Source organism: Carettochelys insculpta, chromosome 7 (genome assembly GCF_033958435.1).
Source record: "Carettochelys insculpta isolate YL-2023 chromosome 7, ASM3395843v1, whole genome shotgun sequence".
Classification (NCBI taxonomy): domain Eukaryota; kingdom Metazoa; phylum Chordata; order Testudines; family Carettochelyidae; genus Carettochelys; species Carettochelys insculpta.
In genome coordinates, this window is record NC_134143.1 from 60,504,793 (window position 1) to 60,523,123 (window position 18,331).

Sequence of the window (18,331 nt, forward strand, 5' to 3'; positions counted from 1 at the left end):
ATCCCCAGCCCCACCCTGGAGCCTGCACCCCCCAGCCAGGGCTCTTGCACCTCAACCCTCTGCCCCAACACTCCTGCACCCCAATCCTCTGCCCAAGCCCTGAGCTCCCTCCCACACGCCAAGCCTGTTGGCTCCACTCCCATCACATAAACTTTATATGCAACAGTGTGAAGGTGATGTGTCTCACAAGACATCTGTGTCACGTATCACCTCCACATTGGTGCACAGAAGAAAACTCAGTCTGCTCCGTGGTGGGCAAAATTAGAGAAAACGGTGTCAGCCATGTTTCCCCTCCACTGGCCATCCTGCCATCTGTTTTCCACCTCGCCAGCCACTTGTCACCTTCTGCCATCTGCCTCTCTGCTGGGACTTCTGCAGGTCAGTCTCTTGAGTCCATTCAACTCTTGGTGATTTTCAGAAGGTGTGTTCACATACACACAGTTTGTTCCTGAAATCTTGTCTCCCTTGCAACTTGCTGTCATCAGGCCCCGCTTACACTGATATAACTCTCCTTGCAAGAAAGTTAATCAATTCATTGATTTATTAGCAGATTGTTATATTGCACTTTTTTATACTCTGAGGTGATGTCTAGACTGTAACTCAAATTTACACAATTTGTTCAATACAAATTGTGTAAGTTATTTCGAACTACCTTATTTTTAACTTGGTGCTGGCCAAATGGCACCAAGGCCTGAAACAAGGGGCTATTTTGAGGTTTCCACTACCCCTCTCACAATGAGGGGTGGTAGAAATGGAATACCGCGCTTGAAATAGCCTTGCTATTTCATGCGCAGCACGTAGCCCCAGGGTTGCTATTTCAGGATGCATTTGGCTCCGTAGACAGGGAATAGAGACTGTTTTAAAATAAGCCAGAGTGTGTCCAATGACTCTACTTCAAAATAGGCTCTATGTGTGTAGATGCTCTATTTGTATCCCGAAATAGCAACAATAGCCATAGCCTGAGACGTGTTTTCTCCAAGATGCCTTCCATCTTTGTCTGCTAAAGGACTGTTTCCTTATAGGTCTAATAACTATAGACTACACAATGGAAACATCTTAAAAATATATATCTTTGTGACCTTGAGTGACCAATGTGGGGGTTTTAGTTCTTAGTAATATGTCTCTGATAAGAACCTGATCTAGTGTGGCTATGTGCATGGTTTCTCTATACAGTTTTATTAAGAGATTTCAATACTATTCTGACATGCAAAGGTAGAGTCTGTAGCATGATTTTAATATAAATGTTATATCTTGGTTTAATGTATTGTTTTGAGTGAACGTAATCCTTCTTTATCAAAACCCAGCATGGAGTCTAAAGCTACATTTTCCTGGAGTTTCCTGAAAGAGAAAGAGAGGCCAAGAGTCTCTAATTTAAGAAGGGCGTGAAACTGTGTGACCAGAAAGATCTGGCATGAGTTGTTTCTGGCTGGTCCATGGCTAACTGCCCCCTCAGAACTTTTTCATGTATAAGGCTGATGAACGCAGGTCATCGGCAGGAGGGAATGAATCTGTGATCTTAGGAGCTAAACCATGTGTTTTACCACAGGAGCTAAAAGGTAGCTGGTGCTCAGCCAAGGCTGTATGGCAGAGACTTAGCTCTCCCTTGTCAGTGGCCTCAGTGCCTCTGGGGTTACACAGGCTTGAACTTTGATAAACCTTGCTCATTTGCCATTTGCTTCTGTCCATCGTAGAAGCACCTATGGTTCTGTTGTCTTTGCATAACATCATGGACTAGGCCGAGTCTCCAGGATCAGGACCAGTCTTCAGGAACACTGTCACCCAGGAAAGAAGAGAGAGAACATCATTAAAAGGACTGGACATGCCCAAGATCGGGTGCAAATGTCCTGTGGATCGCTCGCCCATAAACCAGGCATTCTTTGGATGATTGCAGAGCCAGCCCCTGCTCTTTTACAGACTGTGACTGTTCCTGTTGATGTCACTGAAAGTGAATGAGAACCAGGATCCACCTTAGTTAAAGCATTGGAATTGTTTGGCCCTCTGCCTCGAAGACTGAGGTAGTTGAGGCATTTCACAATTTCATGTTTTATGTTAGTTACCAAGGGTGGTATTTGGGGCCTGGATTTAAAATCCACTTGTTAAACCATATCTGATTGTTTTGCTGTTTTGGGGTTTGGTTATTTGTTTAACTTTTTACTCTGCTTAGCTCATTTGCACACGGTTGAAAAGGAACATCCTTTCTATTCCCCCATGTGACTAGATACTTGTAGGGTCCCAAGATCCTACACTATGGCTGCTAGCATAACTGGCCTGTGAGCCTCACCAATAAAGTTAACTTAACAATGGTTAACAAGTCTTGGCAAAATGAGAACCTATTGTTAACCCTGCTATTTATTGATAAGTGATTAAAGGTACATTTATGTCCTAAAAAGCAGCTGTTAGCCTGTGGCATAGTCTATTGTTTGGAATGTTCTGAGCTAGATGGGACCAATAAATACTAGAAAATAGATGGCAGAATGCACTATCTGGAGATGGTCATACAGGCAGAATAAGTATATCCCCCTCTCTAATGTGTGTCATTCAGTTCCAGATTCTGTATGCTGGAATAGTCTCTTGCTTTTAGTTCCTTTTAAAATCTATTTGGCATCTGAATGTTGGGCCCGATCTCTATTCTGGCTTGTTTGTATTGCTGCAGCAGCAACGCTCTGTGTTCCACAAAGAATTAAGGAAATCTGTAAGACTTTCATGCATGAGAGAGGAAGTCAGACCCTAGGACAGGGGTCTGCAACCTGCAGCCTCAGAGCCATATACAGCCCTTTGAGGACTTCTTTGTGACTCCCAACACTATAATTGCAAAGTTTAAAAAAACCCAAACTCACTCCTGATTATTTTAGATAAAGGGGGAATGTCTAAAAGCCCAGCAACAAACAACTTATATCTATCTGATGAAGTGGGTCTTTGCCCACGAAAGACTACGCTCCAAAAGCTCTGTTAGTCCATAAGGTGCCACAGGACTTCTTGTTGTTCTCAAAGATACAGACTAACGTGGCTACCTCTCTGATACTTGAGTATGTGATCTCGAAACTTTGGATAACTCCCCCTTTAATATGTGCAGTGCATTATGGGATATGATACGGTATCTGTGTTTTGATTGTGATTGGTAATAAAGTCTTGATTTTGAGAAGGAAGCTTGCGGCAACTCACGTTTTAAGAAAGAAAACTGAAATTAAATGTGAAGTAATACTGGCATAATTAAAGGCTGCATCTACACTAGCAAGTACATTTGAAATCCAGATCAGAAGACCAAGTTCTTTTGAAAGAACCCCCGGAGCGTCTACACACACATCGCACTCTTTCAAAAGTAACTTTGAAAGAACTCCCGCGTTCTTTCGAAGTCGGTCCTCCATTCCCAGGATGGGAAGAGCACCTTCCTTCGAAAGATAATTTCGAAAGACAGCAAGTGTAGATGCTCCGCGGCCCACTCATTTGAAAGAGGGAGTCCTCCATGGTGGCAATCAGCTGGCAGGAGGCGGCACTGGTCACAGCACAAAGGGAGCTCTATGGCCCCAGAGTCCGGCCGCACTTAAGGACGCAGGCTCCCAGAAACCCTCAGGCTGGAAGCTGAAAGCATGCAGGCAGCAGTGAGGCCACACTGCTCTCCAGCTCACCAGCCACTGCGATGGCCAGCCAGTTCCCCATACCACCCCAGAGGCCCTCCAAGGACAGTGGGGAGTTGTCCCAGGAGGCGGGACAGGCCCCGAAGTGTAGAGCCCCGTCCTGGACAGAGTCTGACGTCCAGGACCTCCTTTCCCTAGGGGTGGATGGGGAGGTCCTCCAACAAACAGGAGTCCATCACCACTATGCCGTGGCCTTCAAGTGGCTGGCAAAGGGGCTGCTTGGCTGCAGTCACCCCACCCACACACCAGACCAGGTCTGGCTGAAGGTCAAAGAACAGTGGCAGGGGTATTGCAGGCCCGGGATGCAGCCGGGCGGTCAGGGGCAGTCCCCACAAGCTGCCTCTACTACAAGGAGCTCCACCGCCTCCTAGGGCCATCCTCTTCGGCACGTCCATGGCTGACACCAAGTCGGAGATGGTGAGGAAGGACGAGGAACACCTGGTACCATCAGCCAGCACCAGGTGACTGCGGACAGCACAGCAATTTGACCCCACCAGCGATGAGGACTCAAATGAGGGGGCCCTCGTCATTGACATCCCATCCCGGCCTTCCAGCTAGGCCCCATCAGATTGTGCCTCACATGCCTTCCTGGAGGGACCCATAGGTAGGTGGTGTGCACACTATCTTCCTTAGTGATTGGGGAGGGAATGTCAAGTCCCACCTGGGGTGGCCACAGGCATCTCACACAGCTGCCAGCCCAGGTGCATGTGGACCCTGGATGGCTATGCTCCCTGGGTTCATGGGGACAATGGGACAGCACCACAGGCCGGCCAGCCATGGAGGACCAGGGAACAGTGAGTGGGCCTGTGCCTTCGGTACCCCTGCAGGGCACCCAGGGACATGGACCCTCGGGGGGGGGTGGGCAGGGGCACAGAGACCTGCACCTGGTCCAAATGGCCCTCTCCCCTTCTGTCTCCAGTGGCACAGCTCTAGGAATGTCCCCTTGGTCATCTGGAAGTTCTGTAGCCACCAGTCATCACCCCAGCCCTCCAGCACCAGCTGCTCCCACCAGTCGCTGCTTGTGGGGAAGCTCCACTGGTGGCTGATGACCCAGGGGATGGGCGGGGGACGTCATGACCTCAGGATGGCTTCCAGGAGGGTGGCTAGTAAGCTCTTTCTCTGCATGTGGCTGGCCCAAGCCTTCCTGCCCCACATGGTGGACAGGCAAGGCTCTCAAGCAAGCAGCAACACACATACTGGATATGGTGACCATTTTTCCCAAAGGCTGGTGTCACTGCTCACTTAAGGCCAGCCTACCCCCTGCTGGAGCTCTGCTCCTGCACCCCTAGCACGGGGCTGGGATTGCAGCTCACCTTCCCCTCTACATGTTCCATCGGACCCCATTTTTTTTTGACAAAAATGGCCCTGTGTCTTGTTCGCTTTTGCCAACTGATCAAGTTGGGAAGAGCAAACAGGACAAATACCCATTTTTGCCAGAGAAGTCAGGAAGGCCAAGACAAGGCTTAAAGAAGGAACAGTCCAGGCCAAAATGGGAGGTGTGGCCATGCTACGTCCAGGCACCAAACCAAGTTACACTGAATTTAATCAAAGTCTACTGACTTCAGTAATATTTCAGTCAGATCCTTAATTAACCTAGAGGGACAGACGCTTAGTTAGTGCAAATCAGTGTAATTCAATTGAAGACAAAAGCGCTAGGATGATTTACATCAGATAAGTATGTGACATATGTATTTTTACTGATTGATTTTTTTTTGTGTGTGTGTCTAACAACTCCAAAAGTGAAATGCCAGCACAACAGCATCCAGTGCTAAGTAAAGAACTTGATGTGGCACTCTAATTTAAAGGGAAAAGAAAGTGGTGAGAGGGAGAGCCTAGGTGCCCTTCATTTCAAACAACAGGTATGTGACCCTAATTATGTGCTAAACAGTGTGGAAAATTCTGCAACAGGGTCAAAAATGACAAATATTGTTAGGCTGTAAGTAAAGTTCAATTGAAAGAGATAAACAAAATGTGAAGATAGCTACAATTGCACATAAATGCATTATAGAATATGTATTATGGAAGCAGGGCAACAGGTTATTGCTGTAAGCTGCAAAATAGCTTAATATAAGTTGAATGATGTGCCCTTCCTGTACAAATTAAATTGTGAAGGTAGCTGTTACCTAGCTGTATAATAAAAATTCAGGCAAAGGAACTGTAGCACTGAATTCAATAAATATGCATAATGAAGAGTCTATTAACATAATATGAACAATACCAATAGACCTTGACCATGGTACAATCATGTATTTCAGTCTCCATTAAATTGGATTTACTAGTTTTTTTCAATATTACATTAGCTGTTTATCAAAGAACAAGGTCTAAAACTGCTCTGCATATCTAAGGGGTAAATTACTACAGGAATAGAACTCTTTTTTTTTTTTCAGTGCTGCTACCATGATATTGCATGATGAGCGTGTTCCTTTCAAAACAGCCCATGAGATAAATGACCAGCCATGCAGAAGTCACTTATGGCCCTGCTTCACGAAGAGGTTAGTAGCACTGAGAGACTTGCTGCCATGAGACCTGAATGATTAAGATACTTTGATTTGAACAGAGATGCGTTTAATATATTTTCCTTTCCAATAGCTAAAGGATCTTCCTTTTTCGTACAGAAAAATAGTGTATTTTATGATTTTTTTTGTCATGGTCTTTAGGGTAACTTATTATAGTTGTTTAGAAAATATTAAAGCTGTGTCTGTTGCTGGTAAGTGCTGCTCCAGAAAGGTTTCAATTAATTATTTATAGAGGAGCAATATGTAGGTCATTTTTTCTATCAATATGCAGTTTATAAATATCTCCCACATTGCCAGGAGAAATTGAATAGTTTTTAAACATCAAGGCTCCAGTTTGTTGCTGGCTTAAATTAATGTGTCATGCATGCCCTCAGCAAATCATGTCATCTTTTTGGTCTCCAGGTTTCTCTCTTCTGTTTCCATGCCTTTGTGATATACCTCAGTGGAAGAGGACACTACTGTATCCTGACCCTTCAGCACTTCCCTTGAGAGGATGAACATTTCTTTGGTACTGTTTGCATAAAGTCACCCAGGACCAGAGTAGTCCTTTTAAAAACAAGAGGTATTAAAAAATAAAGAGAAAATAGCAGTAAAACTTACAGGGTAATGGGTCTCCCAATTTGTTAATTCCTTTTGTGCTGTGAAATATCATTTAGACTGTAACCTCCAGTGGGATTAAAACCTCCATTTTGTAGCAGAACCAGACTTTTGTCTGAGAAGATGAAAGAGGCCAACAACCTTGAATTACCCTATAATTTTGAGACAACAGGTTTGTTGCACACTGACTCTGCCCGGTAACCAACAGGCAGATTTGGAGCACGGATATTTGCTAGCAGAGGCAGAGAATGAGAAAAGGGGTCACAAACTGTTTTTACAAGTGATAATCTCTAGAACCGCTTTCCTATTAGAAAAAGAAAACGCTGCTGGAGGAGAGTGTGAGTAGTTACCTTTTACAGCAAGCACTGACCCAATACAAGAACTTTCAGGAGAGGTGAGAAATCAGAGGCTTGGGGGACGAAGGGCTGGCATTCAGACATACTTATTTTTTTTAAACCATACAACTGTAATTCTTCTGTGTGGGCTAAGAGTCAAGTGTGTGTGTTTAAGAAAATCCTCTGCAAATCTTTTGTTACTTGTATTAACTGCCATGTAGTCCCCAAAGAGTTGAACAATACCCTAGAACACCCACAAAAAGCGGAACTCTGGAGAGTGTGCATAAGTGACCAGAGAAGCATGGGAGACTCAGTTGTAATCATGTAGCTAAAATGTATCCTTATGCAATGTAATATGCCTCAGTGTACCTCTTCTGAACCGGGGAGGTCAATATGGTCTAGCAGCATTACCAAACCTTCCACGGCTTACTGGGCTCTTAGAAGACATGTAGGGGTAAATCACAGGTAAATAACAGCACAGAACACTGAGAGCCAGGACTGGTGGCTGTAAGCAAACTTTATGGGACCACAAGAAACTTGGCCACACACATAAGTGGTCATCTGGCTAACTAAAATCAAACTGGATTACGGATGTAGCCAGATGAGTGTGTTCCAGATGAGAGAGGTTCAGCCTGTAATCAATTACTTTAATCTTAGACTATTTTATACTAAACCTGTTTTCAAAAAAAGGAAAAAGGCAACTATGTAATTTTTGTTGGTGTCAGTGAAGAATGTGTTTATTTCAAAAGAGACTAATCTGAAGGCCAGTACAGGATCCAGATGGTGAGAGGACGGGCCGGAGAAGAACAAAGAACTGTTGAGTGTGCCCACAGTATTTGGTGATGGATGAGGGGCAGATTGGTGACCCTGAAGTTAGAAGTAAGCACCCCCAATGTGTGAAGATAGCAAATCCCATCGAAACCAGGTGAGGCAATATCCAGAAAAGTTGACTGATTATTAAACAATGAAAACAATCTTCAGATAAACATATATTATGAAGTGACTGATTTCCATAGGATTCTATAATTCTCAGGGTCCTCTTTGTTTCTTTGTTTAAAGATAGGTACTATCTTTGCACTTCTCCAGACCTCGAGGACTTTGATCATCTTCCATGAGATCTTGAAGATAACTGATAGCGCATTGACTATTGTTTGCATGTCCACCATATTAGAATTGTTGTCAGAGCCACATTTTGTATCCAACTTTTATTGTAGATGAATACAGATTTGCTTCTTTCAAAATCTCTTACCAGTTTTCCTTCGTTGCAAAATATAAATGATTGAGAGCTCCTTTGTCACCAGGTGAAATTCTACAAAGTGCAATTACATCAGTGGAATATTTGACACTCTGGACTCATTCTTGAAACAAGCAGCACTTCAACCCTGGTACAACAAAGCATTTAATTCCATGCTTTACGTAAGCAGAAGTAGCCTCATTGATTTCACATGAAAACTTATCTGAAACTGCTGAATCCATTAGTCCATGTTTGTTTTAATCTCTACCTTTTCACAGAGCATAGCCTCTCTTCGAAAACGTAGCCCAACATTTGGTCTTAGAAGAGATCTATGGCTTCCAAATATTGTGTTATGAAGTCTGAGTCCAAGCCCTAGTTTCATAGTGTTATGTGCTTAGTGGAAGGAGGACAGCAGTAGATATATCTTGGTTTTGGTGGGGTTTTTGGTAAAGTCCCATGGACATTCTCATTAGCAAACTGAGGAAATGTAATCTAGATACAATTACTACAAGGCTGATGCACACCTGATTGGCAGACTGTACTCAAAGAACAGTTATCAATGGTTAGCTATAAAAGTGGGGGTTCCTCCACAGGGTCTCTCCCAGGTCCAGTACTAGTCAACATTTTCATTAATGACTGTGATAATGGAATGGAAAGTGTGCTTATAAAATACGCCGATGACACCAACCTGGGAGAGGGGCTTGCAAGGAGGATAGAGGACAAGATTAGAGATCAAAACAATCCTGATGACTTGGATCATTGGTCTGAACTCAACAAAATTAAGTGCACTAAAGACAAGTGCACAGACAATTACACACTTGGAACTAAAATTAAATGCATAGATAGAAAATTATGAAAAAATTGGCTCCAAAAATATGATGCTGTTGCAAAAATGGCTAGTACAATACTGGATTGTATGAACAGGAGTATTATATGAAAGAAATGAGTGGTAACTGTCCTGCTCTGCTTGCCACCAAAGAGGCTTCAGATAGAGTACTTCTCCAGTTTTGAGTGCTACACTTTAGGAAAGAGGTGGACAAACTGGACACAATGATAAAACAATAGGAGGTTTAGAGAACATGATCTGTGAGGAAAGGTTAAAAAACTGGGTGTGTTTTCTCTTGAGAAAAGAAGAATGATGGTGGACCTGATAACGGTCTTGAAGTCTGTTAAAAGTCTTTATAAAGAGAAAGGTGACCAATTGTTCTCCATGCCCACCGAAGGTAGAACAATGGTCGTAATCTGCCACAAGAGAGATTTAGGTTTGATATTAGAAATTTTTTTTAACTGTAAGGGTAATTAAGCTCTCAAGTAGGCTTTTAAAGGGGATTGTGGAATCCTCTTAATTGGAGGGCTTTTTTAAGAACTGGATAAACTAACACTCATTAGGGATGATGGTGGCATAGTTCTGGATAACTGTTTAAGGTTCCTTAGAGCTCTACATTTCTGATTCTTTATAATTGGGGATAGTCTTTTCCACTGTCTTGAATGGGCTTTAGTTCAGGTCTATAGCAAGGATAGAATGAAACTATGCGTACATGTGTATGTGTTTTTATGTAACCCACTGGTGAATGTGTATTGCAGGTTCTCCTCTGTGCTTGATCCCAAAGAATATGTCTGTTTCAACCTCAGCTAAGAATGTTTGGCTCCTTAGCTCAAGTATTAGCAATTAATGGTTATAGCTGTGGAGGTCCTTAGCATGTTGGTCAAGAAGGCATGCATCACATTTGCCCGAGTTCTTGTTGAATCATTATAAAATAGTAACACTCACAAATGTTTCCTTTCTACTAGCTGTCCCAGTTGATAGCAAAACATTAGAGTCACACAAGTCTCTCCAGTCTCAACTCACAACCTCTCTGGTCCTGTAGATAGGGAAATACATATTTTACCTAAATTACAGTACAGGAACATTAGAAATGTTCATGGAAATATAGTATACTTCTGTGAAAGGTGCCTTGTTATAATCATGACTGCAGGCATTTTTTAGGTCTGTATTTAATATGCAGGACCATTAACTGCCCTATAATTATGATTGTTTAAAATACCATACCAACCGTATTTCATATTTTTTCAGATTTATGTTCCAATCAGTGTTCTATCTTCATTGTCCAGGTGGATGAAGCATGCCACAGTAGGAGGGAATGACTAGGAAAGATCATGCCGAGGTCTCTAATCAAATGGTAATTTTTTTCAAATTAATATGAATTATTTGTTTTTATTATTAATCATAGTTGTAATCTGCTTATGAATATGTGTTGATTAGTCAGTTGTTATCTCAGGGAAACAATGAGAGCTTATATTTACCCAAATATACTGTGCTAGAGTTATTATTTACTACTGACTTGATTTGATGGGAAAATTTACATTACCTCAATAGACAGATCCACTTAATCTTATTCATTATGTTAATTATATACTCAAATATATTGCCAGTTTATTTTTTATGGTTATTAGGACTTGTTTATCTGTGTAGCAATTATGTATACACACAATGCCTGCTATGCAGATAGTAGATATCTTCAATCCATGACTTCAGTCATACAGTCATGAACTGTGGTAAACCAAGCCTGATCAATACATGGGTGTTAAACCTTCAAGGAAAAACTGAAGAACTGCAGGGATTGCTACAAGTGATTTGGTAGGTATCACTCTTCCATCTGAGATAGTACTGAATGCAGTGCTTTTTTGGTTTAAAAAAGAAAAAAAAAAGGTGCCAGTACTCACCCCCTCCAGCCCCGCAGCTGGGAGATGGCCTCTGTGGTGAATTTCATTGGTGCTCTAACAAAAAGATACTCCAGTCCAACAAGGGAAGAGGAATTTTAAGGCTCCAGCAGTGAAATCCTGAAATCTTGTCCCTGTTTACATCCACTGCTGCCTCTCTTGTAAAAAAGCACTGACTCAGCCACTATCACAGCACATGTTTGGGGTGGGGTTTTTAGTTAGTTGTAAAACTGAGCTCCTGGCCATTTGTATTTATCAAAGCTCCCACACTACTATTTCTAGTAAGTATAGAACTTGGCTAACCCTTGAACGTGTGGCAGCTGTATTCTGCTCATCAAAATTTTTCCTGAAATTCTAATTTGATGAAAATTTTTTCACTTCTTTCCCCACCTTGTTGTGCAGTGTTGCCATATCCTTTAAATACTTGATGTACCTGTTTCGTGACCCTGTTTCAGACCAAATGTTCTTAGTTTGCAGGATTTTTTTTTAATAGCCAATCCTTCAAACACAGCCTGTAAACTGAGAGGCAAGCTGATTTCTTCCTCCTTACACATCACCACCACCTATAAAAATTTTGTAGGCTAAGTTACTGGTATTCCTTCAATGACATCTATGCAGCCTTATTGTCAACAGAAATAGAAACAAAGGATAGGCCATGAGAGTTCAAGTACTTGTTATGGCAACACCAAGCTCTGGCAATCAGTAGAACTAGGCAAATTTTTTTCATAATGAATAATTTTAGAGAACTTTTGCTTCTTCTTCTGGTTTGTGGATTGTTCGAGCAAATTGTTCTTTCCTCTCATTTACTTTATTTACCTAATAATTCTGATGAAAACTATTTTAGCTTCAAATTATTACAAGCAATATGTTCCAAGTGTCCATAGTCAAAATGGGAGCTGTTTTGATGTGTCACATGGATAATGTATAAGGCTCATTTATTGATAACTCATCAGATATCTATGCTGTGAGATTACAGGATTTTTAAAATAAATATGAGAACCCTTACTGTAACCACTCTATTAAGTGCACCAATTCTTGCACCAAGTAGGCCAAATGAGGTGTTTAATGAAAGCTGGCGATTCATGGAATCTATTTATGCTGCTTATATGTCTATATCATGTTTGTATGTGAAATTATGGATATTGGCTCTGTACTTGTAGGTAAGGAAGTTAGTTCTGGAACAACACAATGGGAGGTGGGACAATCTAATGTAAAGAATGCCTAGCTAGGTAAAGCAGAGAGGATTCTAATCCACATCCCAGGAATGTTGTTGGGATGTGCTGTCTGACCACACGGCCCAAGGCAGAATGCCCCAGCAAAGGATGTCTTTCCAGAGACTTTTAATATAGCAGCATTTACCACGTGCTGCAGCCTGCATCAAGAGATTTAACTGATGTATGTAATCTAACCACTTCAACAATTTTTCTCTCTCATCCTACTCTTCCTTTATTAAAAACATTTAAAAATTTAGATTTTAAAGGATTGGCACAGCATGCTGTTTGGGGTAAGATCTAAGTGTATATTAACCTGGGATATGGCTGGTCCCTTTGCGGGCTGGGAAGACCTGTATGGATTTAGTGAGACTGGTTTTCATAACCTCTCATCTGAGAAGGAGGGATATTGATTTGGGGTTAGAGGCTGCTGGACAACCTGTGGGATCTGCTTGTGTAACTTCTGGCTGGCCAGATAGGTAGCAGACGTACTCTTTGTAACTGGTTTGGTTTGCCTGATGTGAGGAAACACCAATCTGGGCTGTAAGAAGCATGGTTTTAAGCAATTTGCCCAGGGATGGCTCTCTTAGTGGTGCCCTGGAAACTTCCTGTATATTAGATAAATTCATGGAGGATAGGTCCATCAATGGCTATTAGCCAGGATGGGCATGGATAGTGTCCCTAGCCTCTTTTGCAAGGGACTGGAAGTGGGCGACAGGGAACCGATCACTTGATGATTACCTGTTCTGTTCATTCCCTTTGGGGCACCTGGCATTGGCCACGGTCGGAAGGCAGGATACTGGGCTTGATGGACCTATGGTCTGACCCAGAATGGCCGTTCTTATGTTCTTACATATACTCCATCAAGTTTATTAAGAAAATGTAATAGCACATACAGACAGGCAAAGATTCATTTTATCTATTCCATTTGGTGTACTCCCTTCACCATCATTCATACTTCCATCTAACCGTTTGTCTCACTCATTAGTCCCTTGCTTATGTGCGGGAGGCAATCCCATGAGATCTCTGAACTGTGCTGTGCTTGAAGGGGTTTCTACATCACCATTCCCAAAGCTTCCATATCAACATCTGTGTCCTGACACTCAGCGTAGTGGTTTAATGCAGTTAAGGGCATTAATGGAATCCCTGGTTCAGGAGTTACCAAAATCTCACTCATACTGCTGACAGCAGTCATCCCAACTGTCTTCATCTGGATAAGGCGGTGCAGAGGGGCTAGGTTCACATTTAAATGCTGTATTTTGCCATCTAAGGACCCATCCATGTTCTTCTTTTTCTTCTGTTTATAACACCTAAGATCTATATGAAGTCCCCTGAAGAATTGTGCAAGCATTCTGCTTTTTGTTTCCATTGTAACTTTTCATATTCCTCCCTAGTATCATATCTGTTCTGACATTCTCTCAAGTTACAATTTGTCTCTTCCAAGTTGCACAGGTAATTTTTTTTGTTTCCTGTCTGGAGAAACAGTCTTTATACTAATACTCTTGTTGATAAATTCAGTTTGTTTTCTGTGAATATTCACTAGTATTTCCTTACACTCAGTGTTTCCATAAACATTCATCTATTTATCTCCCTCAGGCCGTGTCTACACTAGCCCCAAACTTCGAAATGGCCATGCAAATGGCCATTTCGAAGTTTACTAATGAAGCGCTGAAATGCATATTCAGCGCTTCATTAGCACGCGGGTGGCCGCGGCACTTCGAAATTGACGCGCCTCGTCCCGACGGGGCTCCTTTTCGAAAGGACCCCACCTACTTCGAAGTCCCCTTATTCCCATAAGCTGAATATTCAGAATATTCAATACAATACAATATTCAGAATATTCAGCTGATGGGAATAAGGGGACTTCGAAGTAGGTGGGGTCCTTTCGAAAAGGAGCCCCGTCGGGACGAGGCGCGTCAATTTCGAAGTGCCGCGGCCACCCGCGTGCTAATGAAGCGCTGAATATGCATTTCAGCGCTTCATTAGTAAACTTCGAAATGGCCATTTGCGTGGCCATTTCGAAGTTTGGGGCTAGTGTAGACGTAGCCTCATTAGGATATCCATGGACACGAACGCTCACCTAATAATCTATTTTGCTAGTCTTTAAAGTGCTACTTGACTGCTTTTTGTTTTAACCATCCACTTGTGCATGATGAATTGAAGAATCATAGCATAAGACCTGTGAGCTGTAAATTGTCCTTAACTTTCATTGATTTTGTTCGAGTTTTAGGTGGTCAGCACCTCTCAAGATTAGGCCCCAAGAGAGAGAGCTCATGAAAAGCACAGCATCTGTTAACTTTTTTACCCTACCATTTTAATATTAGGTTTCTGAGGTGACTGTGCTGGCTAACTTGAGTATAGATTTCACATTCTTATTAATTGCATTTGGAACTTCTCCATTCTTGGGTTTGCTCTTATTTTTGAAACTTGACTCCAACTATATTTATCTGCACATGATCTAACTCTGGAGCTCATTCAGTATCTGCTATATTTCTGTTCCATGGTCAAATTCCCAGGGCATAGTTCTCGCAAGCTCCAAGCTGATCGATGTACTTCCATTGTTACTCCTCACGAGTGATTCCCTTGAAATTTTAACACCCCTTTGAAAGTTTATTGTTGTTTTTTGTGTTTGTGGTCCTCTTATAAAATGTCTATATGTATATGGAAGATATTTTATAAAGGTACCTTGCAGGATTGGGACCTCTATAAGCAAAGATTCATTATTTATTTAAACATGGGCTCAATCCTGTATTGTTTGTACTGGCAAAATGCTCACTGACTTCAGCAGCTTTGCCTGCAAATAGCATATAGGGTTGGGCTTTATAAGTCAGTGAAATATGCCTGAAAATCCTATCTAATCAGCACTCCAAAGGGAACTAAAGTTGAATATTCTGCACCAGTTGCTTACAATTCACTAATTTCTACGAACTCTCCTGACAGCAAAGGTGTTTGCTAAGGTAGTTGTAGACTCTGACTCCAAAAGGTGTATGAACCAGCTACTTCTAAAACACAAAACAAACCACCAATAAATTCTTGCATTTTTTATCTATTTACCAAATCAAAACAGCCTGTGAATTGGTTCACTTAGTGCTAGAGTGCCACCTGCTGGCTGGGCATGACATTACATTGCTCCCTTCCAATGGCAACCCCTGCCAGCCATTGCTTCAATACTGTGGTACTCTCCTCTTTCCATTATTTGGAAGGTCACAGCTTCATCTCCCCTTCCAGGGTATTAGAAAGTCCAATAAAATAAAATGCAGTGTCCCTATAGCCTGTCTTGGCCTACAACTCTGCATCCTGTGGTCCTCGTGCTCCTTTCTTGGGGCTCTCTATTGTCATTATTCACTTCTCAGATCTCATGCCACCCCAACAGTGGTGGGTAAGGAAAACCAGCCCTAACTGCTCAAGCAAATTCAAGCCCAACACCCCTGTGACTAGGGTTGCCAACTCTGATTGAAGCTATCACAGAAGACTTTTTTTCCCTACAGCTTGACGCAATGTCATTTTCTTAAAATATGCCATTTAAAATCTCTAGGATTGCTTTTAGTAGTCCCTGGGAGATTGATGCTGATTTCAGGAGACTCCACACCAATCCTGGAGAGTTAGCAACCCTGCCTAGAACCAATGGCCAAGGTCTACTCAGTCACTCTCCCTCCTTGGTCTTCATTCCTCAAACTTCCTCCTCGACAACCTCTTTAGGTTCTCCTTTCTCTCAGCTCCAGGACTGTCAGTGCCTGCCCCCTGGAATCCCCTACTAAAAATCCTAACCTAAAAGTTTATATGCTGGCAAGTATCCAAATTCTGCCCTTTTATCAGAGTTTCCCACTGGAGTCTACTCTATGTTGCTCTGGCTGTTTGCTAGACTTCTCAGGCTTGGCTACAACCTTAGGACTTCCTCCTCACATTCCCTGTACTCCCAGATTCTATGTAGCCCCCTTCCTGGTACAATTTTCTTTCCTTTATACTACCCAGTCATCTCACGCCCACCTGGGCTTCATGAGCATTTAAACCTGACTCTCCTTCCAGATCCAGCTTGGTATGTTAACTGGCCTCATAGGCCCACATTAACCTATTCAGGGCTTGAGTGGGGCATGCACCCCATCACACATACCAAAGGAGAAAAACGGAATCCCCATGAGACGACGTACATTGGTATATGAGATTGAATATTTCATGGGTAGACTCTAGTCAATTACCTTAACCCCAAGAGAAGTTAATCAGATAAGCACAGTGTTTGGCTGTCAAATGCTGCTACCAGTGACTGCAATAAAAAGGGGGACTTAATATCTGTATTTAGAAAAGAATCTGGAAGATGTCTCCCATTTACTTTGAAATATCTCTGAAAAGCCAAAGCTGGGAGACGTGAAGAAGGACTGTTAGGATCACCTTGGCTACGTCTACACGTGCAGCCAACATCGAAATAGCTTATTTCGATGTAGCAACATCGAAATAGGCTATTTCGATGAATAACGTCTACACGTTCTCCAGGGCCAGCAACGTCGATGTTCAACTTCGACATTGCTCAGCCCAACATCGAAATAGGCGCAGTGAGGGAACGTCTACACGTCAAAGTAGCACACATCGAAATAGGGATGCCAGGCACAGCTGCAGACAGGGTCACAGGGCGGACTCAACAGCCAGCCGCTCCCTTAAAGGGCCCCTCCCAGACACAGTTGCACTAAACAACACAAGATACACAGAGCTGACAACTGGTTGCAGACCCTGTGCCTGCAGCATAGATCCCCCGCTGCCGCAGAAGCAGCCAGAAGCCCTGGGCTAAGGGCTGCTGCCCACGGTGACTATAGAGCCCCGCAGGGGCTGGAGAGAGAGCATCTCTCAACCCCCCAGCTGATGGCCGCCATGGAGGACCCAGCAATTTCGACGTTGCGGGACGCGGATCGTCTACACGGTCCCTACTTCGATGTTGAATGTCGAAGTAGGGCGCTATTCCTATCTCCTCATGAGGTTAGCGACTTCGACGTCTCGCCGGCTAACGTCGAAGTTAACTTCGAAATAGCGCCCGACGCGTGTAGACGCGACGGGCGCTATTTCGAAGTTGGTGCCGCTACTTCGAAGTAGCGTGCACGTGTAGACGCAGCTCTTATGATTAGACTATTTGCTGTTGGTACATACATTGCCATTTTAGGAATGACGTCATTAAACACTGCAGATTCCAGAGCTGTTGTTGGCACTACGCTCGTCTGGTGCTTGAATCAGGGAGTGCAAGTAATGGGAATGTGACTAGCCCTTGTGCAAGAGTATAGCTGGAGTGGGTAGAGCTCCTTGGATTTTGCTAGTCCTTTCCCAAATTAGGTCACAGGCAACTGGCACTTAATTTTCTTGTGGAAAAATATTAGTTTAGGAATAAAACATTCAGAGGTAGATTGCAGTTGAAAGGTGAAGCTTATGCTAGCATGGGCTGCACTGTTGGGGGAGCTCACAGCAGATTTTGCTGGCTCAGGTAATATTCCTTCCCAGGATACCCAATAGCAGTAACAGCACCCTCAAAAAATGAGTGCATCAGGTATTGTAGTCCCGGTGTGGCAAGTTCTATTGGCCAATGCAGAGTGGAGAGGTCTGCTGACAGGAGTGAGGCAAGGCGGGGTAAAAGGGGAAATTACCCCTGGGCCCCTTTGAATTGCCACAGCAACACTGTTGCATGTGGCTGGAGGCGAGGGGCAGCACTGTGTTATGGTCAGTGCTGAGGGCTGAATGCCCTAGGCCCCGCCCTTTCACTTTTGGTCCCGTTCCTGCTGGGGCACAGAGCAGATCCCCTTCCCACCTCATTCTGGGGCCTCTGGCTTTTGGTGTCGCTGGCCACCATTTATGCTAGCAGTACGAAATTCGACCATTATCACTGTCTCCTGCATGAGGGTAGAAGTTGATCTATTGGGGGAAGGGGAGCTGTTCTTTTAATCACCTTGCTCCTTCTCTCCCATTTCTATGAATACTCCAGCCCTTTACGTAGCAGTCCTTAAATCTGGTCATTCCAAATGCTGCAGAACTGTTCTCACACCACGTCTTCACAGCATGATACTAGGACTTCTCATAACTGAAGGAGAAAGTGTGGATGAGAAGATAT

The 18,331-nt window shown here is 43.2% G+C and overlaps 1 long non-coding RNA gene across 1 annotated transcript in view; it reads right to left on the bottom strand.

The window, feature by feature from the left end:
• LOC142015883 (uncharacterized) overlaps window positions 1-18,331 on the bottom strand; it is a 32,210-nt gene that overhangs the window by 3,785 nt on the left and 10,094 nt on the right. Inside the window, exon 2 of the long non-coding RNA XR_012646240.1 lies at window positions 1,657-1,772. This is a non-coding gene — a long non-coding RNA (uncharacterized LOC142015883). The remainder of the gene's footprint in view (window positions 1-1,656; window positions 1,773-18,331) is intronic.